The 23,161-nt window shown below is 37.8% G+C and overlaps 1 long non-coding RNA gene across 1 annotated transcript in view; it reads left to right on the top strand.

The window, feature by feature from the left end:
• Positions 1 to 21,953, top strand: part of LOC147574882 (uncharacterized) — a 263,957-nt gene extending 242,004 nt beyond the window's left edge. The window contains exon 9 of the long non-coding RNA XR_015242792.1: positions 21,358 to 21,953. This is a non-coding gene — a long non-coding RNA (uncharacterized LOC147574882). The remainder of the gene's footprint in view (positions 1 to 21,357) is intronic.
• Positions 21,954 to 23,161: the final 1,208 nt, after the last annotated feature.

Genomic DNA, 23,161 nt, shown 5'->3' with positions numbered 1-23,161 from the left:
TGTTGGGATGAGTAGTGGGTGTCATATGTAAGAGATGAGTCACTCAGTTCTACTCCTGAATTTAAGACTACACTGTATGTTAACTAACTTGAATTTAAATTAAAAATAAAAAAGAAACTCCATTTAATAATGGAATGAATAATTGATTCAGACAGATAAGGCACACACACACACACACACACACACACACACGCACACACAGCTGCTTTGACAATAAGAGTTTTCTTCCAAATAAGGCTTCTTTTTATCACCAACACTCAGTTGTTACCATGGCTACGTGTTAATCCCAAAAAGTCAATCCCAAAAAGAAAGGATCCTCCAGTTCTCGAGATAACTGGAGTAGGTTTAAGCAAGATTTGGAGAAGAACTTGGAAATGCTTGGAAGCATTGGAAGGCCAGAGACTGCTGATCTGAGTATGACAATACCTCAGCCTGCTTGTGTTCAACTTTGTGAATAGCACAAAGAAACAAACACATGGAACACAGAGGTAAGTGACAGGGAACCTGGTACCCTAAAAGAAACCTAGTCAAGGAGCTGGAAGTAAGGTAATGAAAACATTGGTTAATGATATGATACAGATTCGGAATTTAAGTAGAGAAAGATCTTCATAATAAGTTGTTAATTCCAGGGCTGCCTGAGAGGTATGAAATTATTCTGCTTACAATTTCAAACTGTAGATGGCATGTATACATACATAGTTATATCTCTGGGTGCCAATAGATATTTATAAATTGAGAGACAGATGGCTAGGATATCAGAGGCTGAACACTTGAATCCTAGTCCCTACCAAATACCAGTCCCTGCATGATCCCAAGAAGAAATAGCATATATACACAGAGGACAAGCCTGGCAACTGGAGAGTTTTTATTTGACTCTGAGGATGGGTCCCAAGCCCCAGAGAAGAACTCCAGTTAGGCTGAACCACACAGAAGACTCCTTTCAAATACCGTACCTTTATTTTTTAAATTTATATATTTTTTAAAGTAATATATCATGGGGCAGGGTGTAAAGCAGAAAGTGAAAGTGTCCCATAATTCTAGGCCACAGAGATAAACATTATAGCCAATTTGGTTTGTATCTTCCAGGCATCCCTTTTAATTCCTTCATACAATGTCATTGGAGGGATGTGCATATTTTATTTAACTAGTCCCCTATGCTGATGAGCATTTCGACTGTTATCAATTTTTCTCTGTTATATATAACTCTATAAGAGATATCTTTACACATAGATCATTGTGCCCTTAATGGGTTATTTCCTTAGAAGGAATGCCTAGAAGTGAAATTTGTAGATCAAGAGTTTGGAAATTTTATATTTGAATGCATATTGATTGCCAAATTACCTTACAGAAAGCTCACTTAAACTTCACCCAAAATTAGTTTAACAATGTTGGTTTCCCTATGCTGTGCTTGTAAGAGTAAAGATTTGTGTATATAAATTAGGTATTTTCTTTTTTATGTGAATTGTCAATTCACATGTTGTCAGGCTGTTGTTCTAGTTATCTATTGTTTATCCAATTGTTTAGCAAATTACCCAAAATAAAACAACAACCATCTTAGTATATCTTGTGATTTTTGTGGGTTAAGAATTTAAGCAGGACTCAGCCACATGACTCTTCTCCCATATGATGTTGACTGGCGTCATTTGATGGTATGGAGCTGGCACATGGAGAGGGTTCAGTATGGCTTTACTCATCTGCTTGGCATTTTGGTGGGGATAGCTGTTAGGGTGCTCAGCTGGGCTCAGTTGGCTTCTCTGTGTAGCCTCAGAGCCTCTATGTGGACTCTGTAGCAAGGTGGTCCAACTTCTTACATGTGGCTCAGGCTCCAAGAAACCAAAATAGAGCTGCTGGTCCTCTCAAAGGCTAGACTCAGAACTGGCGTAGTGTTACTTCCATCCTTCTAACTGGTCAAAGCAGTCATGGGTCATCCTAGATTCAAGATGAGGCCAAATAGACACTTCCTCTCAATAGGAAGAATGTCAAGGAATTTGTGGCTATTTTTAGTTTGTTGCAAATGTCAATGTTAGTATATTTCTTAATATTAAAAAAATCTTCCCATTTCTTGGGGAAATCCTATTTGAAATTCCCTAAATACATTTTAAAGTTTAATTTGTAGCTATTTTACCCAATATTTTTGCATCTATATTGATATGTAAGTTTGGTTTATAATGTCTGTGATTGTTTTAAGTGTTGGTACCAATATAATTTTAGTTTTTAATAATTAATTAGATAAGTCTCCATGTTTTTACAAAAATCTTTGAAGCAATTAACAAAGGATGAGAATCATGTGTTTTTTGAACATTTGAAAGTCTTACCCACAAAGCTACCTGAGGCTAGGGGGTTCTTTTGGAGGGAATTCAGTGATCATTTTTTGAATTTTGTTATTGGTATTCATACTAAATAACTGAATCAGTTATGGTCATTTAATGTTTTGTTTGTCATATTTAAGCCTAAAGCTGTACATTGTGGCTATGTATGTGAACTTGGAAAGTACTCTGAAATACTGTAATGAGGGAAACAAAGTGCTCAAGAAACATGGGAAGGTAGTACCTTCTGTAAAGGTTTGTTGCAGGCACAAAGAGCTAATTTTAAACCTCATCTTAATTTTTTTTCATAAAATTCAAGAAGGTATAGACTCTTTAAAATTAAAAAAAAAAAATGAAGGATAAAGTTTATGAGATACTGAGATGACCCAGAAGCCAAGTCAGGGCTCTTAGGAGCATCCTTACTTCTAGCAATAGGAGGGATCAAAACATATTTGTTGGTGAACATGTGAAGAATAAATGGATGAATGAATGATAAGTAATATCTCCTCTCACAGTCTGGTTGGTCTCACAGACCTCACAGACTTTGGGAATATACTCTGAACACTGCTGTTGTTAGCATGCTTGGCTCACTGTCCTCTGTACCCTCTTAAATTATACATGTTTATTCTCCATGCAAAAGTTCAAAATGATGGACTCTTGGTTTTTCTCTTCCCATTGCTTGCTGCCACTCTCCTGGCTCACCTTTTTCTATCCCTGAGTATTGCACAGGCCATGGCTTGTTTAGCCACTTAATTTCCCCAGCAACTATTCAGGTATATCCTCAAATTCTAGATTTTCCCAGGTTACACAGCAAGTGAAAAACACATTTAGACTCATGGAAGACTACATCTAGAAGACATTAGGGGACATCTGGTGACACCCATCTCATTCCATTTTGTGGACTGAGAACAAATTCATTTAAGAGTATATTTCAAGGGGCGCCTGGGTGGCGCAGTCGGTTAAGCGTCCGACTTCAGCCAGGTCACGATCTCGCGGTCCGTGAGTTCGAGCCCCGCGTCGGGCTCTGGGCTGATGGCTCAGAGTCTGGAGCCTGTTTCCGATTCTGTGTCTCCCTCTCTCTCTGCCCCTCCCCCGTTCATGCTCTGTCTCTCTCTGTCCCAAAAATAAAAATAAAAACGTTGAAAAAAAAAAATTTAAAAAAAAAAAAAAAAAAAAAAAAAAAAAAAGAGTATATTTCAAGAGGCCTGAATGTGGAAGCACCTGGGAGGCTCAGTCAGTTGAGCATCAAACTCTTGATTTCAGCTCGGGTCATGATCCCAGGGTAATGAAATTAAGCCCATGTTGGGCTCCATGTTGAGTGTGGAGACTGCCTGGGGATTCTCTCTCTCTGTCTCTCTTTCCTTCTGCTCTCTCCCAGTGCTCTCTCTCTCTAAAAAAGAAAAAAAAAAAAAAAGGAGGAGGCCTGAACATGGTTATCAGAAAACAAAAGACACCATTTGAGGTAAAGTTATCAGATCTGAAGCAGTCATGCTATGAACATGAATATATGAGAAGTAAAAAGTCATGAACTTGTCAAAAAAAAGTCACGAACTTGTCAAATAGGAGAATAACTATCAGTAGAATCTGTGTTACACTTTGAAAATCATGAAATTTTAAATGTTCTACTTAACTTATCCAATCCACTATGTGGAATCAAAAAATCCTTTCAGTGAAATTTTCCTTGACAACCTGTAAGATGTGAGCCCTTGGCAAACAGGAGAATAGGTATTTTTATCTCTGGTATCTCCAGTACCTACATTGTCCCTGGACCTAGGTTGGTCCTGCTGAATTAACCCAGTTGAAGATATATGGGTATGCATGTTACTTCCACTGGCCTTTTAAAAGCATGAAATTTATGTATTGTATACCTGAAGCCAATATAACATTGTATATTAATTATACTTCAATTTTTGTCTTTCTAATTTATGTATTTAATTCAATTTAAATATTTATTTATTTAAATATTTATTTATTTATTTAAATTCAATGTATTTATTTAATGTTAAATGAGTTAACATACAGTGTAGTATTGGTTTCCAGAGTAGAACCCAGTTATTCATCACTTACATGCAACACCCAGTGCTCATCCCAACAAGTGCCCTCCTCAATGCCCATCACCCATTTAGCCCATCCCCGCACCCACCTTCCCTCCAGCAACCTGCAGTTTGTTCTCTTTGAGAGCCTCTTATGGTTTGCCTCCCCCTCTGTTTTTATATTATTTTTCCTTCAAAAATAATACAGTTCAATAAGTCTCAGTAAATTTACAGAGTTGTATAACTATTACTACAATAACAATTTTATAACATTTCTATCACCAGACACACACACACACACACACACACACACACACACACCCTCAACTGTGCTCGCTTCGGCAGCACATATACTAAAAGCAAAGCAAAACAAAACAAAACAAAACCCTCATGCTTATTTGCAATCAGCACCCTACTCTGCTACCCTGAAGTCCCAGGCAACCACTAAACTACTTCCTATCTCTGTATATTTGCCTATTCTGAGTATTTCATATAAATGGAATCATACAATATGTGGTGTTTTAAATGTGATATATATATAAATATATATATATATATATATATATATATATATATATAGTATAAATATACCACATTTTATTTATCCATCTGCCAGTTGATGAATATCTGAGTTGTTTCCACTTTTTGGATATTATGGCTAATGTTCCTATGAACATTCGTATACAGTCTTTGTGTGGACATAAGTTTTCATTTTTCTTTGGTAGAAACTAGGAGTGAAATTGTTGGGTCACAAGGTGATTTTATGTTTAGCATTTTTTTAAATGCTTATTTATTTTTTGAGAGAGAGAGAGAGAGACAGACAGAGTACGAGTGGGAGAGGGGCAAAGTTAGAGGGAGATACAGAATCTGAAGCAGGCTCCAGGCTCTGAGCTGTCAGCACAGAGCCTCACAAGGCGCTTGAACTCATGAGCCACGAGATCATGACCTGAGCCAAAGTCCACACTTAACAGACTAAGTCACCCAGGCGCCCTGACTATATTTAGCATTTTCACAAAGTGCTAAATGTTTTACAGACTGGTTGCACCATATTGCATTCCCATCAGCAGAGTACAAGACTTAGTTTCTTTACATTCTCACCAACACTTGGTATTGTCTGTTTTTTATCAGTTGGCTTTCTAAGTATTATAAAGACTGTGTGGTACCCCATGCCACCTTCCCAGATCATTAGGTGAAAGCTGCTATCCTGAACCACATTTCAAGAAATAGATTAATTATCCCTTGTAGAAGCCTAGAACTTACATATACATGTCAGCTGTTGTATTAAAATCCAGAAGTTCTAGTACTTTTGTGAAAATATCACACTACTTAAAGCTTAGTGTGTGTGTGTGTGTGTGTGTGTGTGTGTGTGTGTGTATGGTCAAACATTATACCCCGATATCCAGTCTTCCCTTCTTACACAGAAATAGAATTAACCAAAAAGTACATTACTTAGCCCCCCTTGCAGCTACATGTACTATAAGACTAAGTTGAGGTGAATAGGCTATGGACAAAAACGTTGTGTACTCTTGAACAGAAAAATTAAGTCCACCTTTTACCACTCTCCACATCTTTACTGCAAAGTGGGGATGATGGTAAAGATTGGAGTAGCCCTCTTGAACCAAAGATGGTCACCATGCGCTGAAGTGGGAAGGCCATTAAAATAGAGGAAGCCTGGGTCTCTGATGGTTGCAGGGCCACCCCAGCCCTGGATTGCTTACCTGAGCTTTAACATGAAAGACAAATAATCTCGTTTCACCAGGGTTATTTTGGGGTTGTCTGTTATAACAGCCAAAATGTGAAGTTACCAATATGTAGAAAGCCTCTGTAGAAACATGGCTACAACCTGAGAATCTCCACCGATGAATATGATGACACACGGAAAGGCAGAGTAAGGCAGTAGAAAGAACATTGGATTTAAATTAAGGTTATTGGAGGTGTAGTGTTAATTTTGTCTACTGTCAGCTTTGTGACCTCAGGCAAGTGGCCTTGTCCATAAAGCAAGGTGGTTTTATACAGTTAAAAATAAATTTTTTAAAGGAATTTCAGATTTTTTTAAATGTTTGTTTATTTTTGAGAGAGAGAGAGATAGAGTGCCAGTGAGGGAGAGGCAGAGAGAGAGGGAGACACAGAATCTGAAGGAGGTTCCAGGCTCTGAGCTGTCAGCACAGAGCCCGATGTGGGGCTTGAAATCATGAACCATGAGGTCATGACCTGAACTGAAGTTGGACACCTAACCAATTGATCCATCCAGGCACCCCAAAAATAATTTTTTTTAATTTGAAAATAAAAAGCATCTGGTTTCAGAAGTACTTCACTGTACTCATTTTCGTTGGTAAAACAATTCAAGAAAATATTTAAATGTATCAACGTTAACCTTTTATATCACCCTTCTCTAATAAAATAGTAAGATGATAATCATCTTCAGCAGCTGCATCATTTGCACAGCGCTAAAAATTCCCCATATATTAGCTTTTTAAAAAAATTTTTATTTATTTTAAGAGAGAAAGAGAGAGAGTTCATCTGTGTGAATGGGGGAGGGGCAGAGAAAGAGAGAGAAAGAGAATCCCAAGCAGGCTCCTTGCTCATAGTGCAGAGCCCAGCTCGAAACCCAAAGTCATGAACAACGAGGTCAAGACCTGAGCCAAAATTAAGAGTCGGATGCTTAACCGACTGAGCCACTCAGGCATTCCCCGCTCCCCCCCACCCACCATATATTAGCTTTTTAAATATCCTCCCAGTTGGTACCATTATTATCCCCATTTTACAGATAAGGAACCTGCAGTTCAATGAAGGTAGGTACCTTGCCCTGTCATGCAGTTAGTTGGTGAGGCCAGCATTTGGATTCCTGAGTGCTTAACAAATACTACTCTGTCCCCATACCTGCACCTAACTAGTCATTGTGAAACATCTCAGGAAATCAATAGTAAAGGTCATTGGCCTCTGTGTCCTCTTCAGCCATTGTGACTAGGAGGCATTATTACACTTTAAAATGAATAAACGACTCTTGCAAACTTGCTCAGTAGGTTAAAGTGACATGTGGAGCAATCACTGTGAATCATCTAAGGAACACAGAGAATTAAGCCAGTGGTAAAAACACACCTGCCAAATGCTGAAAAGAAGATAAGCAGCCTGCAGGAACCCATGACCTGCAACACTGGGCAGTGTGATCGCTGAACTCCAAGGACCAGGCTCCTGGGCTTGGCTGGCAACTGTGATTCAAGGGGGGGCAGGCTCCAAGATGTGCTGTTTCCTGCCTATTGCATTTTGAAGAGGCGCATCAGAGAAGCTAAGCCTGATGGACTCTGAACACTGGTTGTTGTTGTTGTTGTTGTTTTTCCCTGGCAACAAAATTAAAACTGCATCTAGGGATTTTTCCACCCTTTTGCTGATCTCGATGTGAACTGTGTGGTGAAATCCCTGTACACAGCACTGACTCTATCTCCCAGGGTGTTGCTTAAAATGTGGCTGAGCACAAATGGAAAACATTTGTTGAAGTCAGTAGACAGAATTAATCTCTAAAAGTAATGAAAGAATTAGTTTCACTCTGTAAGATAAATGTGAAGGATGGTAAAGGCAGAGATGTTCAGCTCAGCTGCTTTTAGAAGGAGACATCTTGGGGGACAGGATATTGTGTACTTGGAAAACATTTTAATGCCCCTCTTATGTGATTATGAACATGCTTTGGGTTTCTTTTTTAAAATATGTTTAATATATGAGGTTTTAAACCTGCAACTGTTTACCTTCAGGGCTTTTTAACATTGGAAAAGGTAAAAACTTAAGTGTTCCTCCCCTTCGCTTTTTAGCTCTTGGATGCATAAGTATATTAAGTAAATATAAAATTAGGAACAATCTTAATATTTAAAACCAGTATGAAGTAAGGCTCTCTGCTTTCCACTCCATCCTTAATTTTATTTTACCTTGTCTTTGTGCATTGTGCTTTGGTTTTCATCTAAGTGTGGTGTGTGAACCACCTGCTTGGAATCACCAGCAGTGCTTGCTTAAAAGTTGTTCTGAAAGTCTGGGGCAAAGGCAGTTGGATCAGATAACATCCCCACTCACCCCAGGACTTAATGATATGAACAAAAATATCACTTTTTAAAAGGCCAAAAATTCATCAGCAGTAATCAAAATTGAAAAGTGACTCTCAATCTTGCTCATCACACCTGCTTCCCAGAAAAAAAGCTTGAGGAAAGCTCCAATATCTTGAATTGACCTTGAAGAGAAGTGGCCAGAAGGATGAGTAGGTGAGAAACTATGAACATCACTGCAGATCCTGGCTGAGGCATAAGGGCTGACAGGGTCAGCCATTCTCCAAGGTCCCTGCTGAGTTGGGGGAACCAGCCAGAGCCCTCGGATTAGGAAATGCCTGGCCCTTGCTGGGAAGACTGGCCCCAATAAAGGATATTCATGGGGACTCAGAAGGGGGGAGGCAGTGCAGGATCCCAGCAAGGACTGCAGGCAGGTCCAGAGGGGCTCTTCTCCTTCCCACTCTCAAATCTGAGATATAGAAAAGAAAATAGAAAATGACATCTAGCCTCCAAGTTGTTGTCCACAGGGGTAATAAGTAGTTTCCAGGGAAGCTAAGAAGGTCAAGAAGAACTACTGTCAGGGTGCCTGGGTGTCTCCATCAGTTAAGCGTCCGACTTCAGCTCAGGTCATGATTTCATGGTTCAAGGGTCAGAACCCCCCTTCCTGCTCTGTGCTGATAGCTCAGAGCCTGGAGCCTGCTTCAGATTCTGTGTCTCCCTCTCTCTGCCCCTCCTCCGCTCATGCTCTATGTGTTTCTCTCTCTCTCAAAAATAAACATCAAAAAAATTTTTTTGAAAGTACTGTAGATCAGAGAAACTGAGAGTAAATCAAAATAAAGCACATGTCAACCTTGTAAATGTATCACCAAGAGGGAACGGGGGTGGACAGGGAGAGGGAGAGGGAGAGGGAGAGAGAGAGAGAGAGAGAGAGAGAGAGAGAGAGAGAGAGAAAGTACAGACACAAAGGAAATAGTCTGGAAGAAAACAAAAACCAAAAAAATAGAAGAAAATTTCCCCAGATTGCCTTAGTGCTAAAAAAAAAAAAAAAAAAAAACCAAACAACTTAATAAAAGCATGCTATCATTAAAATAAGAACTCAAAGACAAAATGCTGAAACAACAGAAAGAGATAAAAGAGAAATTGCAGAGCTAAGGAAACCTATTGGAACCAAAATAATACATTACAGATCTAACAAATAAATTAGAAATTAAAGAACAGTCTAAACACAACTAAGAAGTGACTAGAATTGAAGACTGAAACTAATCACTATGAACACAGCAGAAAATTATAAAGAAATTAAAATAATGAGACCAAGTAAGGTGTTCATATGTAGATGACATAAAATACAGATAATTATTGTCCCTGAAACAGCATACTCAACAATAAAAGATAAGAATTATTCTGAAATATAATGAAGGAAATTTCTCTGGAGGCAAAGAATGAAATCTGCTATTTTAAGGGTACACCATAGACTCAGAAACTATTTAATATAAAACAATTGACATTGATTAAGATATTTACTTCAGGGATAAAGAAAGTTTTCCAAAGGTATCCAAGCAGAAACAGGGGAAAGATCAGGCTGACCTCTTACTTTTCTACAGAAGACAGGTAAGCAGTATCTCAGTATCTGCAAGTTTCTGCTGGAAAGAAAGTGGGATCCGATGTTACTGTACTAAGTCAAGTTGTCGTTCAAGTTGCAACGCAAAAGACAAACATTTTAAAATGCACAGACAGAAAGAAAGAAGAAAAGGAGGTGAGAAGGAAGGGAGGAAGGAAGGAAGGTGGCAAAGAAGAAAGGAAGGAAGGAAGGAAGGAAGGAAGGAAGGAAGGAAGGAAGGAATTACTCATTTTAAACACACACACACATACACTTTTTTGACTATAAAATCAAGTCAATCAAGAGGTGAATTGTTCTATCAACTTTTTTTTCTGAGATTGTCAAGAATTCAGTTTTCAAATTTCAAAGGAAACCTCACCTAGTTGAGAGCATCAGGAAGGAGGAGGATTGGAATATTGGGAATAGGGGAGTGAGAAATGGGAACAAAAGCATAAAAGTCGAACTTTATAAAGTTGACAATTTTGCATCAGATTAACTGTCCCTATCACCCATAGCCTCATTGATAAAACAAAGATAACAATCCTTGCTTCACAGGGCTGTTGGGAGAAGTAAAAGAGAAAAAAAAAAAACAAACAACAACACTGAGACTGGACCTCACAACCTGACATATGCTGAGTGTTTGGTAATTGTAGTCTTTCCTCCATTTCCATCCCTTGCTCATAGCCCTATACACTGTTGTTTTGTTTGGTTTTGTTCACTCAGGCTCACTTTATATTCTTTTGCTTCTGTACTTTTTCAAGTTGAGTAATTCATGTCTTAAAGTTAAATGTTTGCTAGCAAACTATTCTTAAATTAGCATGGGAAAAATCATGGGCTTTGGCATTAGAATTTGGCTTCAATCCTGGGTTGCCTCTTTTATACATGTAATGGGAATATCTGAGGAAGAAAGAAAGAGAAAGGAACAGAAGCAATATTTGAAGTAATAATGACTGAGAATTTCCCCAGATTTTAATGTCAGACAGAAAGCCACAGATCTAGGAAACTCAGAAAACATCAAATAGGATAAATGTCCCTCCTGCCCCCCACCAAACTACACCTAAGCATATCACATTCAAATTGCAGCAAATCAAAGTTAAAGAAAAGTATCTTGAAGGAATCGAGCGAAGGTAAGAATTATATCCAGGTTCTCCTCAGAAACCAGTGAAGCAAGAAGAGAGAAGAATGAAATATTTAAAGTGTTGAAAGGGAAAAAAAAAAAAAAAAACCTGAACAGTAACCTAGAAATCTGTATCTTGTAAAATTATCCTTCAAAAATGAAGGAGAAGGGCACCTGGGTGGCTCAGTTGGTTAAGGTCTGACTCTTGATCTCAGCTCAGGTCTTGATCTCAGGGGCATGAATTCAAGCCCCATGTTGGACTCCACCCTGGGCATGGAACCTACCTAAAAAAAAAAGTAAATAATTTTTTAAAATGAAGGAGAAATACTTTCTTAACTGAATAAAAATTGAGAGAATTTGCAGTAAACCTCACTTGCAAGAAATATTAAAAGAAGTTCTTAAGAGAGAAGCAAAATGATAGAGATCAGAAACTCAGCTCTACTGTAAAGAAGAGCATTAGAGAAGGAATGAGTAAAGATAAAATAAAAACTTTCATTTTTCTTATTCTTAATTTACCTAACAGCATATTGAGGTAAAAATAATGTATTTTATTATTATCATTTATGTATAAGTGAGGTAAATGATAGTAATGATACATGTGATGAGTGGGGAAAAAATAAGGAATATTTTATTATTACAGGTATTTACATTACTTGTGAAGTGGTATGGTGTTATTTGAAAGTGGACTTGGATTAAGTTGTAAATGTATACTGCAAACTTCAGGACAACAACTAAAAAAAGTAAAAGTGGTATTCATTATAATTGATTAGAAAGGAGAGAAAATGGAATCGTATAAAATGCTCCACTAAAACCAGAAAGTGCAGGGAAAAAATGGAAGACAAAAATAGGAACAAAGAACAAGACCAACAAAATAGAAGGTGGTAACAAACATAGTAGATATTCGTCCAACTGGATCAATAATTGCTAAATGTCAATGGTCTAAATACATCAATTAAAAGACAGAGATTATCAGAGTGGATCAAAAAACAAGACTTAACTATATGTGGTCAACAAGAAATCTACTTTAAATATAAAGACATTTAGTAGATTAATGTTACTCTGCTCTGCCATCCTTCTCCCATGCCCCATCAACCTTCAGACATTGCTAGATCTGTTTTGCTCATTGGTTCAAGGTTTCCAACCAAAAGCACTGGAGTTTGCTCTTTAAATCCCCCTGCCTTCCAGTATTCTGGTTCATTTCTCCCCAAACAGGCACTCTTCTGTTTTCCTAAACATCCATATGTACAAATTAGAGTCTTCCAGGAGCATTTCCTTTTCTGGTTACTCTTAGAATCTTAATTACTTCCCATATTTCCCTTAGCACTAATGTTCTCATGCAGTGGCCACCAGCTCTTTGAGATGCTAGGAAGTGTATATGTTTTATAGGTGTTTACAGTGTAGGGTAGTATTCCTTGTTTTAGTTAATAGTTCTGCCGTCTACCTGGTCATACAGGCTACAGTCCATCAGTGCTGCGTTCACCATCTGTGATTTAGCATCCAAGAAATTCAGAGGCAAAATGGATCTTATGGTACCACAGACTGTGACCTACCTCTAGCCCAACTTCATGGGATGACCTCATTAATTAGACTTGATGATTCTGTTATGATTCTTCTGACAGACTGTTCACAAATGATATTAATTGTTGATGTATGCTTCCCTGATTCTCTAGGGGCCTGAATTCCCCTTCAATATCTCTCTCTCCTTCACACTCAGTTCATTAGCAAGTCTTGCTGATGCTACTTTTGAAATATCTCACACATATGTCACACATATGTCCCTGCCACTGGTTTAGAGGAGCTCTTAACTCCTTACAGCTCCTGACTGGTTTTTTTTGCTTCCAAGCTCTTCTTTCTCTTAGCTAACCTCCTTTTTCTCCCTTTTGGAAAAATTTTCTCTTTACAAACAAACTTTGTTACTCTGATTATAAAATCTGATGGACTGTTTACAGGAAAGCCCAAATTTCTTGATATACACAATCATTCGGTGTCTACTGTGTCAGCCTCAAAATCCAGCACCCTCTCATGCACCTTCCAGCCTCAGTGAGCATCTCCCCTTTCCCAGAAGGCCTCTCTCCTATTGTTCACGTTTTGTCAAAATACCCTTTCCTTCCTTCTCCACCCAATTACTCAGTTTCAAAACCCATCAAGAAGTTTGCTACTCTGACATGCCCAGGAAATCTAATTCAGGAGTTTCTCAAGGCCAGTCCTAGGCTTTGCCCTTCTTCTCTCTATACTCCTTGCCTAGGTAATATCATCTATAACATAGCTTCAATTATTGACATACATACAATTCACATGTTTATATCTCCCACGCAGAGTTTTCCTCTGAGTTCCAGGCTCACACCGAATCACCTACACATTGCCTTTTTTTAAATATTCAAGAGCCCCTTTAATCTTCATAAAAATTATTATGTAAGCACTATTATTACTCTTATTTTGAAAACTAGAAAACTGAGGCTCATGAAATACATCGTGTAAATTTGCATAACTAATTATGTTTGATTGAATTTGAATCTAGGACTCTGTGCCCTTAAATTTTATGCTTTTATCCAACATATCATTACTGCCTCTTAAATATTTATGTCAGGGAAACTGAGATAGCTTGTTTGAAATGATAATAATACTAATAATAAATAAAGGTATTACTGTTAAGAAAGAAACGGAACCAATTTATTTGAATAGAAATAAATCTACATTCTAGACAATTCAAAAACTTATATTATATAATAGAATCCTAGGGTTGGGTGAGACTTTGAAGATCATTCAGCCCATCCATCTTTCTTTCCTACTTGATTCTGGTACATGTTTCAGTTCATAGTTGTTGTGTTTCTTTTTTTTTAAGAAATTTTTTAATTTTTCATTTGAATGAATTAGTATTGCCTTTTCTGGGAAATGAGGAGAGAAAATGAGCCACATTAAAATTATTTCAGCTTCTGTCTCCAGCTGTGTCTGATGACCTATCTGCATGATCTTTCTTTTGCAATCATGTGCATCATTAACCCTCCCCTTTTTTCTTTTTTAACTCATTTGAGTTGGAGGCCTCTCACTTACCTGATATTGCCTTTTGGATGACTCAAGCCATTTCAAACTAAACAGGTTGAACACTAAAACTCATGATTTTCTCTGCCAAACTGGCTGTTTCCTAGTGTTCCCTATCTTAGTGATTGGCACCACCATTGGTGCAGTTGGGCCAGTCAGAAATGGAGGCGTCATCCTAGATCCACTTTCTCACTTTCCACATCTGCTGTCATCACAGCCTGTCCTGTATACTTTCTAAATAGCTCTTGAATGTCTTCCTGTTTCCACTTCCACTGCCACCACTTGCATCATCCTCTGGCCTGGATCATTGAAGTAGCCAAGTAACTGATCTCTCTGCTTCCATTTTTTTTCCTTCCAATTTGTTGTCCAGAGCGCAAAGTAATCTATTTGACACACAAATTCAATGGTCACTCCTATATTAACATCTCATAATGGCTTCTCATTGCTCCTGGAAAAGTTGAAGTCCTCTATGTGGCCCTAGTGATGCTGCATGGTCCATCCTATGTTGAGTGCCTGAAATGCATCACGCTTCCCCCTACCATAGGACCTCAGAACATTCCATTTCCTCTGCTTACAGCACACTTTCCTCTCCTTTTCACCCAATTAACTAAGACTCATGTTCCTGCTACAAACACACAAAGGGGGAGAAGGCCATTTCTTCTCCCCACATCCAGGAAGGTGCATGATCTTAGCCTGGACAAGAAATACATCTTGAGGAAATGCTGTAAAACCACAGGGCTAATGGATTATTCTTGGTTGGGCAGAGTTGGCTGGGCAGTGTTATGATGGAAAGTAACCCCATAATTAGCCTCTTTAGTAGAGTCTTGACTATGTCTGGCTTCCTTCAGTTCCTACCTTAGTCTGGTTCTCTAGTATTTCTATCAATTCTGTGAGGTGATTGATACTCTTGCAGGAGGTTATTTTTCTCCTTACTTGACCGGAGTCAGTTTCATTTTTATAACCAAGAATCCTGCTGAATAGTACATTTATGAATGGCCGTTTCATCACCAGGAGAGGGAGTTCTGTGGCTATCTCGCTTATTATTGTATTTGAAGATGCTCTTCCAGTGCCTGGAATATAATTAGTATTTAATAAATGTTTTTTAGATGAATAGATTCCTCTCAAAATTTCAGTAGCACTCTGCACTGATTTTTTTGTATTGTAATCCTGGTTTTGCCTTTAAGGACACATGCCTTTTCTGTCATCTTTGGATTTTTCCTAGGGACTGACACTCTGCTCAGTCCCTGCCTCTTAATAGGTTCTCCAGGTGAGTATGTGGATTTAACCACAAGTTATCTTGCTTTATAGAGTTGGCTGGGAGATGCCTATTTTAACATCATTGGAGAAATTCACATCTCCCCAACTCACCCCCATCCCAGGCATCTGAAGCAAGTCACATGTTGGAATATCTTTTGTACCTCCATTATTCAGTCCTCTCTACCTTGTCCCTAAAACAGTATAGCTACCTATGCCTGTCAGATGAAACTTTCCAATTGTCTAGGAGACTCATCATTGGAATTCCAAATTATATATGTATATTTTGTCACTATCCTTATGCAATGGGCCTTGCAGATTTTTGACCTCTCTATATAGTAAGAAACAAAGTCAAACCAACAAACTCCTGTTTTATTGAGGTATAACTTATACACAATAAAACCCAGCAATTTAAAGTGTACAACTTATTGAATACTAACAAATACCTCTAGTCATGTTATCATTACCATGATCATGCCACAGAACATTTCATCACTCCAAACAATTCCCTGTGACCTTTGCAGTCATTTCTTACCTCCTTCCTCTAGTCCCTGGCAATCACTGATTTGCTTTCTATCCCTATAATTTTCCCTTTTAGAGAATTTTGTATAAATGGAGTTATATAAGATGTAATCTTTGTGTCTGGCTTCTTTCACTCTGCATAATGCTTCTGAGATTCATCCATGTTGCTGCTTGTATATCAGTAGGTTGTCCATTGCTGAGTCGTACTCCATTACCTGGACATAGCATCCTTTGTTTACACGTTTACCAGCTGATTCATTAGGGTTGTTTGCAATGATTGACTATTATGAATAAAGCTGCTATAAATATTTGAGTACAAGCTTTTGTGCAGACAAATGTTTTAATTTCTTTTGGGTAAATCTAAAAGTAGAATTGCTATGGTAAATGTATGTTTAACTTTTTAAGAAACTGCCAAGCTGTTTTCCAAAGTGGCCACACCATTTTGCCTTCTCACCAGCATGTATGAGTGTTGTGATTACTTTCTTGTAACATCTGGCATTATTGTTCTTTTTACAATTCCGTTATGTATTTTTTTGCATTTCTCTAATGACTAATGATTTTGAACATTTGTAATGTTTCTCTGATAAAGTGTGTATTCAAAACTTTTACCCATTTTTTTAAAATCAGATTTTTTTGTTACTATTGACACAAAGTTGTAAAAGTTGACATGTCATTAAAAACCCGCTAGTATTTTGGCTGGAATTGTGTTGACTCTATAGATCAATTTGCAGAGAATTGTCATCTCAGCAATATTTAATTTTATGTTCCATAAACATGCTTTATCTTTGAATTTATATAGGTCCTTAATTTCTCTCAGCAAAGTTTTATAGTTTCTCAGTGTATAGCTTTTGCATATATTTTTTAAGTGTATGCCCAAGTATTTAATATTTTTGATATTATTGGAAATCATGCTTTCTATTTCAACTATATTCCAGTATATAGAAAAACTAGTGATTTTTATATATGGACTTTGCATCCTGTCATCTTGCTAAATTAATTATTTCTATTTCTAGTAGCTTTGTTGGTCTGCAAATATGGACAGTTTTACTTCTTCCTTTCTGATTTGTGTATATATATATATATATATATATATATATATATATATATATTTTTTTTTTTTTTTTTTTTTTTCCTCAACCTTATGGCATTGGCTGGGGCCTTCAGTACAGTATTGAATAGAAGTGGAATGGGCAGTCATCCTTGTCATGGTCCTGATCTTCAGGTGAAGCATTTAGTCTTTTTCCATTAAGTATGACATTAGTTGTAGATTTTTCATAGATGTTTTTTATCAGGTTTAGAAAGTTCTCTTATTTTCCTAGTTTGATGGAGTTCTGTCATTTTTTTAAATCATGAATAGGTGTTAAATCCTGTTAAATTCTTCTTCTTCATGTAGTAAAGTGATCATATGGATTTTGTCCTTTAGTCTGTTAACACATTGATCAATTTTTGAGGAATAAACCAAAACTGAATTCTTGGGACAAATCCTATGTAGTCATGATGTTTTTATCATTTTATATAATACATGCTGTGATCTGCTAAATTTTGTTCAGAGTTTTTATGTCTGTATTACAAGGGATGGTGGTGGTGTGTAATTATGTTTTCTTATAATGTCTTTGGTTTTGGTGTCAGGGTACCTCATAGAATGGTTTGGGAAGTGTTCTTCCCTCTTCTATTTTCTCAAAGGGTTTATATAGAATTGATATTATTTCTTTGTTAAATGTTTGATAGAGGCCATATAGGGCTGAAGTTTTCTCTGGGGAAGGTTTGTTTTTGTTTTTGTTTTTTTTTAAGAGAGAGAGAGAGAGAGAGAGAGAGTCTCAAGTAGGCTCCATGCTCAGCATGGAGCCCGACATGGGACTTGATCCCATGATCCTGGGGTCCTGACCTGAGCCAAAATCAAGAGTCAGATTTTCAACTGACTGATCCACCCAGGTGCCCCTGCTGCTTGTTTCTATCACCTACTGATTAAGGAGTGCTGAAGTCTCCAGCTGTAATTATCTATTTATTTATTTTTCCTTTCATTTATATGAATTTTTCATGATGTATCTGAGGCTCTGTTATTAGATACATACACATTTATCATTATCAAATATGTCTCCTTGTTCTGAAATTTACTTTGTCTGAAAATACTGTTTTTTGCCTTGTATACCTTTTTCATTCTTTTACTTTCAATCCTTCTGTGTCTTTATATTTATAATATGTTATAGTGTATCTGAACTCCGATGTCACATATTGATTTAGTGTCCCTCAGGTCACTGATGCTTCATCTATTTCAGTATTTTTCTTTCTGTGGTGTTCATTCAGGACAGCTCCTATTACTGGGTTTTAAATTTACTAATATTTTATTTTATACTGTTTAAGCTGTTGCTATTCTCATTCATTGTATTTTTCATTTCAGATATTGTATTCATATTGCCTAGAAGTTCCATGGATTGTTTTCATGTCTTTCCTTTTTCTCCTGATCATTCTCATGTTTTCTCTACCTCCTTTAACATATGGAACATGTTTGTGATAGCTTTTATTTTTTTATTTTATTTTTTTTTTATTTATTTTTTTTATATATGAAATTTATTGTCAAATTGGTTTCCATACAACACCCAGTGCTCATCCCAAAAGGTGCCCTCCTCAATACCCATCATGTGATAGCTTTTAAAAACATCCTTGTCTGCTAATTTCATTATCTCCATCACTTTGGGCTCTATTTCTATTGATTGATTTTTTTTTTTTTCTTGTTAATGGATTTTGTTTTCTTGATCCTTTGCACTCCTGGTAATTTGTATTATTATTATTGAATCCTGGACATTGAGTTATTTACTTTTTTAGATGATGCATTTTGTTTTATGCCTTACATAGTACTGGACTTTTATTCTAATGTATAGCTAATTTACTTGGAATTTACTGGATTGTTTCAAGGTTTGCTTTCAAGCTTTCTAAGGATGTATCCAGAGTTAACACTACTGCCAAGAGGGCAATACTTTTCTCAGGTCACTGCCTGATGTCTTTTGTAGTTTGAGTTCTTTTCACTCTGGCTGGTAGCAAAATGAACTGTTTCCATCCCTGTGTGAGCTGCAGGCACTGTTTGGTGTACAGCTTTCCTGGGCTTCTTTCTTTTCTCTTTCTTCTACTCTGGTAGTTTTCCTTCAGATGCAGAGATCATTGCCCAGTTGAAGACTTCAGAGCTCTATTAGTTCTCTCTTTTCAGAGGGAAAGTCTAGCTGTCTTGTCCCCTTCAAACTTCAGTCTTTATCTTGCCATCTCAGTGAGACCGCTGTGTTCTGTTTGGGTTATCGCTTCCTGTACTAGGAATTTCTTCCAGGCAGAAAACTGGAGCAATTATAAGGCTTATCTCATTTATTTCCCTTCTCTCAGTCCTTTGTGGCCTGTTGTTCAATGTCTGAAAAACATTACTTCATCCATTTTTTTCTGACTTTCTAATTGTTTAAGGCAGAAAGGTAAATCTAGTGCCTGTTACTTCATGGTCAGAGGTGGAATTACACACACATCAGCTTGGCTGTATTTAATCCCTCAAGTCTCTGGACACACAGATGTGCAATTTTTGTGGTCTGAAATTTAATGGATAAGGAAATACATGACTGCCATAATTTGGGAGAAACAGGATGGGAAATGTTTTCAATTTAATATTGAAGATAACCCAGATGACCACAACACTGATGGGAGATTATTTCAGCCTGAATGCAGTATTCTCATGTCTCGTCTACAATTGTTGATGTGTATTAGAATGACTTAGTAATGTTGAGTGTAGTGTGAGGGCTCTGTCTAAATGTAGGAAGAGCCCAGAAGAATGATAGGAGTGGAGAAAGAAGGCTCTGGTGTTGACTTCCTTTGATTCTGGGAACAAACCTATGTTGCTACTATCAGATTTGCTTAGAAGGATGATGATAGCAGAAGTGGTAGGAAACCTCAGCCTTGATCTCCTTTCAGCAGGACTGAGTGTTGGAGAAGGGAGGGAAGGGAATGGGCCTCTATCCATTTCCTTGAGTTTCTTTATTTTTAATTAGATGAACTTCCTTCTTACATTGAAACCTAGCACCTGATAGCAGAAGATGCCAGGATTAACAGATGCATGGATAGGAAAAAGAGACATTAGTGTCTTCTATTCTTTCTTGTCAGCAATTCTCAAGATGTTTTATAATGGCAACCACCAGGCTCTAGTTGCTAATTACTGGCTTTGCAGCTTTTTATTATAGTCATCCCATTTTAGTTTCAGAGAATATTTTAATTGGATGGTTTTGACTTATTTGGAGTTGTCAGAATTCATACAACATAGTAGAATAACCTTAGGGATTTTGAAATGTGTGTCTCGAAATAGAGCCGGAAAAAAAAAAGAGGAATAGAATCTGTGTTGGTATTAAAATCCACTTGGAGCAAGGGAAATTTACAGCATCGGTTGCTTTGTGGACTCTCCCGACATCACTGCTGAGTCTGCACTTTGGGGGACAGGCTGTCATTTAAGTACTGCCAGGTTGTTCATTTTAAATGATCTGTTCTGAACAAAATAGTTTCTATTAAAAAAACTTTGGGCTAAATTCTTTTACCAAAACAGGTTCCATGTCATACTAAAAGATGAAATTTGCCACATCAATAGTATTTTAGAAAAACCAGCTACAATTGGTAATGAAGTGCCCTAAATACTTGAAAAGGTATGAGAGTTGCAAGTCATCAGAAAGCTGTTCATCTTCAGCTTTGTAATATTTTGAAATAGGGCCATCTAGTGGAAATGTGGGTCATCCCCTAACTGTGAAACCGTGATTGCATCCTCTAAGACCTTACATTCCCGTTTTTAAAATATGTTTTAATGCTTCTGAATCCAAATTACCTGTTCCTATATAAATAGTCTGCTCAGAAATACATTTCCTCTGAAGTTCTTGAACTGATTAATTTAGTAATATCATAAGCTGTCAATAGACATTCAATTAGGTTTCTCAAAGTTCTAAGTTGTTAACTACCCCCCCCCCCGCCTTCTATGAAAAACAGCCCTTTCTAGTCGGCTTCCTTCCCACTACCACCCCTTTCACCATGAAATCTTATTGAAGAACTAACATGCATGTGGGAGACAATCTGAGAATTATAAGATGTTGGTTACAAATGTAACTGGAATGTATATGATGACATCAAACACATTGTTGAAATTGTGTGACGTGTCAAAGTGTGTTTCCTTGGACTGGTTGAAGACTAAAGACCTCTAAGGAAAGATATATATAAATTTCTCCCTAATCAAATAAGATGGAGAGTTTGTTCATCAAACTCATTTTGTTCTCTTCCTGGAAATATAGCTAAATTGCATTTCTCGCTGTCCCCCTGCAGTTAAGTGGGGTCCCGTGCTTGAGTTCTGGCAAATGGAATGTGGATGGAAGAGATATATTATCCTTTCCAGTTCTGGCTCCTAAAATGTCCTGCATCACCATTCATGTTTCTTTTGCCTCCCTTCCTCACCCTCCAGCCAGTGGATGTGATTGCCCAGGCAGACCATGGAACTCTTTATCAGCCTGGGCCCTTCGATGCCTCTGTGGAGCCTACACCTGCTTCCTAATCCCCACAACCTACCACAAACTGTGAAATGGACATGAAATATATTTTCAAAACTTTTAGCCATTGATATTTGGGGATTGTTTGTTCATTACCCTGATTAACACAGGAGAGAAGAAACAACTGGAAGAAAGAAAAGAAGATGATGTGAAAGAAAAGCAATAAGGTCCAAATTTCCTTCAGAGACATTTGTGAGCATTATGACTCTTCTCCAGGTTTCAGAGTAAGCATGTGGTTGATAAATTCTGAAAACATCTAGCAGAACAGCAGAAAGTAGAGCCAGAGTGCTTTCTGACAGGGTTTGAGCTTATGGTGTCAGGAAGGTGGGCTGTGGATGGAGATGATGAAGTTTGAATGGAGATGCTTCCCACTGCTTGAGACATGGTGAACCCAGGGTGAAGTGATTACAGTATGGGGAATTTGGGAACAGGGCTTGCACAGCTTTAGCCAGCACACATTTACTAATGTCATACACTGTTTTATGCTAATTAAACTTTTCAATGAACTTTATTCCAAGATGTCCTGCAAGATATGATATGTGCCATTTCCATATAATAGGTATTCCAGGTATATTCAGGCTAGCCAGAGTGGGATTTTAGCAAAGTTGTTCATCTGAACCATTTGTGGAAGCAATAGATGGCACAGGTTTAACACTCAAGGAGACTTTTAAGTGGGTGAAAGAAATAGAAATAATTGGACCAGGGCACCTGAGTAGCTCAGTTGGTTGAGCGTCTTACTCTTGATTTCCACTCAGGTCGTGATCTGAGGGCTGTGGGATCGAGCCCTGGGTTGGGCTTTGCACTGAGCATGGAGTCTGCTTAAGATTCTCTCCCCTTCTGCCTCTCTCGCCTGCTCATTCTCTCTCTTTCTAAAAAAAGAAAAAAGAAATCATTGGACCACAGAGGTCAAAGTTTTGTAGAGGATGTAGGACTTAGCTAAACTGTCAACTGGCAGAGAGGAAGTAGGCAAGTGTGACTGGTGTCAGAAGGCAAAGAGAGATTAGAGAATAAGGAGATATTGTTGGTGGGGGGCAGGTAGAAAGGCGATTGGTCCTATAATGTAGGACTGAGGTAGAGGAAGAAGGTGAAATTAAGCAGCATAGACAAGAAGAAGGCAAATCACTAAGAACCTTGAAAGCCATCACAGGAATTTGGATTTGAAGCTATAGTCCAGAACTATCAGGCCAATTAAATATGATTAATTAGAAAGCAGGACTGGACTTATCCAAACGTTTGTTCTGGTACCTGTCATCACTCACCCCATGGCACACACATGGGCATTTCAAACTGAGAGAGGGTCTGAGTGAACACACAGCTCCTCCATCTAAACATTCAGAGATAATGAAAAGTGTTAGTTTATCCTCTTCCTTGACTACCCTCTCTCCTCATCTGCTCACTGACACTGTCTCATCCCTCTAGATCCAGTTCTATCAAATTCTGTACTTTGAAGCCTCTTCTGAATCCTCACCCAGTAGTTGATCACTCCTTTGTGCAGCCATGGTACTAGACATATGCCTCTACTATCTCCTGCTATAGGTAGTTATTACTTATTTGGATCTCACACCAAATTGTGGGATTCCTTGAAGACAGGGGCTGTGTCTCACTTAACTTGTATCCCTGACATTGAGGTCAAGGCCTGTCATTGGGTAGGTACTCAAGATTGATATGTGATAAATGCACAGACGGATGGATAAATGAAAAGTAGATAGGTTTATTTTT

Source organism: Puma concolor, chromosome D4 (genome assembly GCF_028749965.1).
Source record: "Puma concolor isolate L17-30 chromosome D4, mPumCon1.1.hap2, whole genome shotgun sequence".
In the NCBI taxonomy this organism is placed as follows: domain Eukaryota; kingdom Metazoa; phylum Chordata; class Mammalia; order Carnivora; family Felidae; genus Puma; species Puma concolor.
This window is presented reverse-complemented; position numbering and strand designations above follow the sequence as displayed.